The sequence below is a fragment of the Octodon degus genome, unplaced genomic scaffold (genome assembly GCF_000260255.1).
Source record: "Octodon degus isolate 3935 unplaced genomic scaffold, OctDeg1.0 scaffold00220, whole genome shotgun sequence".
NCBI lineage: Eukaryota > Metazoa > Chordata > Mammalia > Rodentia > Octodontidae > Octodon > Octodon degus.
The window spans coordinates 774,725-780,915 of NW_004524796.1; the positions used below are offsets into that span (position 1 = coordinate 774,725).

At 37.2% G+C, this 6,191-nt stretch overlaps 1 pseudogene; it reads right to left on the reverse strand.

Moving 5' to 3' along the window:
* Nucleotides 1-255: 255 nt before the first annotated feature.
* On the reverse strand, nt 256-1,635 carry LOC101591747 (annotated as a pseudogene).
* Nucleotides 1,636-6,191: the final 4,556 nt, after the last annotated feature.

The window sequence follows — 6,191 nt, forward strand, 5'->3', positions numbered from 1 at the left end:
AAAATTCTGTGACAGATTTTTGGTCAAGTTGTTTCCATTAAAAAGTGTTGATTTTAAAAACTAATAACTTAAAAACTGCCACACACAAAAAAGGTCCATAAAACATTTTCCTTTCCTTCTGAAGGTTTTATGATGCATTTTTATCATTAGCCAGTCTTTCACTATTAAACTTAAATGGCCAGTTGGGAGAAACAGTTCTGAGACCAGTTTTCCACCACTGATTAAAACTGGGGTAGCAGGTGGCTGGGATATCATTCATTTACTCTTTTGAGCTTTCTGGGTAGACTTGTTAACCTTGCCATCTCCAGCAGCCTTCTTGTCCACAATTTTGATGACACCCATAGCAACTGTCTGTCTCATATCATGAACAGTGAAATGACCCAGTGGTAGGTAGCCAGCTCTCGACACACATGGGCTTGCCTAGAACATGTCAACAATGGCAGCATCACCAGATTTCAAAAACTTGGGCCCATCTTCCAGCTTCTCACCAGACTGGTGATCAATCTTTTCTTTCAGCTCAGCAAACTTTCAAGCAATGTGATCTGTGTGACAATCCAGGACAGGGACATAAGCAACACTGATCTGGCTTGGATGGTTCAGGATAATCACCTGAGCAGTGAAACCAGATGCTTCCACTGGTGGTTCATTTTGGCTGTCACCAGCAACATTGTCATGCTGGACATCTTTGATAGACACATTCTTGATGTTGAAGCCCACATAGTCCCCAGAAAGAGCTTCACTCAAAGCTTCATGGTGCATTTCAACAGACTTTACTTCAGTTGTGATGTTGACTGGAGCAAAGGTGACCACCATGCAAGGTTTGAGAACACCAGTCTCCACTCAGTCCACAGGGACAGTGCCAATACTACCAATTTTGTAGACATCCTGCAGGGGCAGCTGCAAAGGCTTATAAGTTGGGCAAGTGTGTGGAAGGATGCAATCCAAAATTTCAAGCAGTGTAATTCCACTGGCATTGTCATCTTTACAAGTGACCTTCCATCCTTTGAACCAAGGCATGTTATCACTTGGCACCAGCCAGTTATCACCATTTCAACCAGAAATTGACACAAAATCTATGGTGTCAGGGTTGTACCCGATTTTCTTAATGTAGGTGCTGACTTCCTTAACAATTTCCTTATATCTCTTCTGGATGTAGGGTGGCTCTGTGGAATCCATTTTATTAACACCAACAATTAGTTGTATCATACCCAGTGTGTAAGCCAGAAGGGCATGCTCTTAGGTCTGCCCATTCTTAGAGACACACGCTTAGAATTCACCAACACCAGAAGCAACAATCAGGACAGCACAGCCAGCCTGAGATATGCCTGTAATCATGTTTTTGATGAAGTTTCTGTGTCCACGGGCATCAGTGATGGTCACATAATACTTGCTGGTCTCAAATTTCCACAGGGAGATGTCAATGGTGGTGCCACGCTCATGCTTGGCTTTCAGCTTGTCCAACACCCAGGCATACTTGAAGGAACCCTTCCCCATCTCAGCAGCCTCCTCAAATTTTTCAATGGTTCTTTTGTTGATGCCACTGCATTTGTAGATCAGATGGCTGGTGGCATTGGACTTGCCAGAGTCCACGTGTCTGATGATGATGATATTAATGTGAATCCTTTTCTTTCCCATGTTGGCTTTGATTTAGTGGTGGTTTTCACTACACCTATGCTCTCACAGCAAACTCGTTGCAAAAAAGCTATTTATTTATTTATTTAGTACAGAGTCTTGCTATACAGCTTGGACTCATAGTGATCCTCCTGTCTCAGCCTCCCCAATGCTGTGATTACAGGCATGCTCCACCATGCTGAGTTTTGGTGGCCAGCGCAGTGCAGAGCCAGAACATCATGCATACTGGGGATCAAATCAGGTCCTTGTGCTTGCCATGCAGGCACTTAGACCACCGAGCTATCTCTCCAGCTCCAGCACCATTTATTAAAGAGGTTAACTTTCTTCCAGTGAATGTGTTTGGTTCCTTTGTCAAAGACAAAGTGGCTCAGTGTGTTTGTAGTTGAACCTGCATCTTCCAGTATGTTTACTACTCCTTACTTCTGCCTTTTTGCCAGTACCATGCTGATTTTATCAGAATAACTTTGTAGTATGATTTTAAGTTAGGGATTGTGATGCCTCCTTCCTTGCCTTTTTGTCCTGTATTGCCTTTGCTCTTACAGATCTCTTCTGTTTCCAAATGAATTTTAGGAATGTTTTCATTAGATCTATGAAGTATGATAATGGTATTTTTAATTGGATTGCATTGATTCTGTATAACAGTTTTGGAAATATAACCATTTTAACAATGTTGATTCTTCATATCCATGAGCAATGGATATTTTTCCATTTTCTTATATTATCTTTGATCTCCTTTTTCACCATACTGTAATGTTCAAAATATAGATTTTTACATATCTCTTCTCTGCCTCTGTCTCTCTGTCTCTGTCTCTCTCTGTTTCTGTCTGTCAGTCTCTGTCTCTGTCTCTCTGTTTCTCTATCTCTCTGTGTCTCTGTCTCTGTCTCTGTCTCTCTGTTTCTCTATCTCTCTGTGTCTCTGTCTCTGTCTCTGTCTCTCTGTCTCTCTCTCTCTCCCCACTTTGAAGTATTGTTTCCCTATTTTTCTATAAGTAATTTGAGGTTTTTGGCATAGGAATGCTATTGATTTTTTAGTATTAACTTTATGTCCAGCTAATCTACTGTATTTGCTCATTAAATTTAAGTCTTTTCATGGAGTTTTTGGAGTCTATGTAGAACATTATATCATCTGTGAACAATGACAATTTATTTTTTTTATTTTTATTTATTTATTTATTTATTGTGTGTGTGTGTGTGTGTGTGTGTGTGTGTGTGGCCAGCTCAGCCCACCAGGGGGCGGGGCGGGCTGGCATGTGGTGCTGGGGGATTGAACCACGGTCCCTGTGCTTTGACAAGCTTGTTCCAAGTAGGTGCTTTAGACCACTGAGCCATCTCACCAGCCCCAACAATGACAATTTAACTTGTTCCTTTCTTATCCTTATATCTTGTATTTCTCTCTCTTGACTAATTACTCTAATTAATATTTCCAGAACTATATTGAAAGTGAGTAGTGGTAGTGGACGCCCTTTTCTTGTTCCTTATTTTAGAGTAAAAGCTTTCTCTTTTCGTAAATTTAGTACAATGTTGGCTATTGGTTTGTGATAGATGCCTCATCAGATGTAGGTAGAAAACAGCTATTCAAATTTTCTGAGGAGTTTTTTTCCTAACGAATGAGTGTTGTGCTTTCTTTTTTTAAAGCATCTACTGAATTGATCATATGATTTGTGCATGTTGAACCTTCCATGTATGCTGGGTATGAATTCCATGTGGTCATGTTGCATTACCTTTTTAAGGTTATGCTGCATTATTTTTGGTATTATTTTATTGAGGATTTTTTCATTTATGTTCATTAGGGTGATGAGACTATAATTCTTTTTTGGTTGTGTCTGGTTTTGATATCAGTGTATATTTGCTTGTAGGAATTAGAGAGATTATTTCTTTTTCAATTTCATTAGTTTGAGGAGTATTGACATTAAATCTTCCACAGGATATGCAGTGATTTCATACTTTTCATCCCTCAATGCATGAATTTTGAGGGTTATTTTTTCCTTTTTTTAATGTAGTTAGATAAGAGCTTATTAATTTTATTTATGGTTTCAAAGAACAAACTCTTCAGTTCATTAATTCTTCATTTTGTTTTGCTAGTCTCAACTGCATTAATTTCTTCCCTGATCTTTATAATTTCTTCCCTTTTATGGGCTTTTGGCTTGACTTGCTGTTCTTATGCTAGAAGCTTGAGGTGCAGAATTCCTTTTGTGTGTGTGTGTGTTTGTGTGTGTGTACACGTGCGAGAACTTATTATGTTTTCCTGATATGAAAATTCACCTCTATAAATTTGCCTCTTAGAATTTTCATTGCATAGCACAAGTTCTTATGTTGTATTTGCATTTTTATTTGATTATGGATGTTATTCAATTTTTTGTTTATTTTCATCTGTGATCCATTAATTGCTCAGAAGGGTATTATTTATTTTCTATATGTTTATGGAGTTTTACAATTTATTTATTATTAATTTCCAATTTCATTGCACTATTGTCAGATACAATGCATGAGATAATTTGAATTTCTTTACACTCACTTAAGTATGCTCTTTTTTTTTTTGTATTTTAGGAAAGGGTCTATAGGGTTTTCAGGGTCTCACTACTAGATCAAACTCATAGTGATCTGCCTCTTTACAGCCTCCCAAGAATTGGGATTACAGGCATGTGCCACCATGCCCAGTCTCAATTGCTGTCTCAGTGTACCCTTGGGACAGGTCAGCACAGCAGGTCTAGGGATTGAACCCCTGACCCTGTGCCTGATGGCAATTGCTTTATTCTGCTGAGCTATTTGGCTAGCTCTCACTTAAGTATGCTCTACAGGCTAGTATATGGTGCGTTTTAGAGAAGGTCCCATGAGCGGTTGAGAAGAATGTGTATTCTGATGTTGTTGTTGGAATACTCCTGATAACTTTGGTTCAGTTCTGTTATTTCCCTGCCAATTTTTTGTCTAGTTGATCTTTCTCTTTGTGGTAAGAGGGTTTTAAGGTTCCTGATTACATTTGTGTTATTGTTTATTTGATTTTTCATGTCTATTAATATTTGTCTTATATATTTGAGTGCTCCCATATTTGGTGCATATATATTTATGATTTTTATTTCTTTCTCTTAAAGTTTTCCCCAAACAAGCATGTAATATCTTTCTTTGTCTCTTTTGATCATTCTTAATTTGCAGTTCACATTTTCTGGAAGCAGAGTAGCTATACCTGCTTTTTTTCTGTGTTCCTGTTGCATGTAATATTGTTTTCCACCTTTTCACTTTCAGTCTATGAGTTTCTTTTTAAGTTAAATGTATTTTTTATACAGTATATTGTCAGATTTTCTTTCTTCATCTATCCTGACAATCTTTTTCTTTTGATTGGCAATTTGAAGCCATTTACGTTGATAGTTACAACTTACATGCATTGGCTAATCTTTGTCATGTTTTTCTCTTGCTGTTGGCTCACTGCATTTTCCCTGTATTTAATTTTTTGCCCTACATGGTACTTTCTGGTGTTGTTTTTGGAATTGCGGTCATTTGTACCTCTATCTAGAATATTTTTTAATATTCTTTGTAGCATTGGTTTGGTGTAATCATGAATTTCTTGATTCTGAAGAAATTGATGATTTCTGAAGAAATCATGAATTTCTTCAGTTGTTCTTTTCATGGAAGTACCTTATTTGCCCAGTAATTTTGAAAGTCAGTTTTTTCAGGGTACATCATCAGAGTTAGAAATTTTTTTCTCTGAGGACTTGAAATACTTCATCCCAAGGTCTTCTTGACTTGAGGATTTGTGTTGAGAAGTATCCCATGATTCTGATGGGCTTTCCTTGATAGGTGATACGTTTCATTTCTCTAACAGCTTTTAATATCAAGTTCTTGTGCTGAATTTCTAGGATTATGATTAAATGTCTTGGTTCAGATGTTTTTATTGTGGCTGTTTGGTGTTATAAGCCTTTCTTATCTGTATATCAGATTATGTCCCACACTTGGAAAACATTCTGCTATTACTTCTGCAAAAAGTCTTTTCATGTCTTTTTTTTGACTCCTGCTTTTTCATTGACACTTATGAGTCATATTTATATTTTCTTTGCATTATCTTGAAGCTGTTCAATTATTTCCATGTCTCTTGTTGTTTTAATAGGATCTTTTCTATCTTTTGTTTGTTTGTGTGTTTGTTTTGTGCCAGAGATCAAACTCAGGCCCTTGTGCTTGCCAGGCAGGTGCTTATGCAGCTGAGCTATCTCCCCAACCCAGATCTTTCCTACCATGATTGCTAGCCACAATCCTGTATTCAAGGCCTGAAAGTTTATGTTCAGTTTTGCTCAAGCAAATTTTCCAGATTTGAATGGAGTTTTTAATTTCCTAGATATCTATTTGAATCTATCATACATATTCTATTTCCTTTGTATATTTTTCATTCCGGATCTCCATCACTTTCCTATACACCTCTGTTTGTTTTTATCTATGTTGTCTCTAACTATACTGAGCATTTCTTTCATTTCGGTTGTAATTTCTTTTTTCAACCTGTGAAATTATTTTTGATCTGATTTATTCTATAGCCTCATGTGTTTTTTTAATTTTAGTTGCTGTCATTTCAGAAA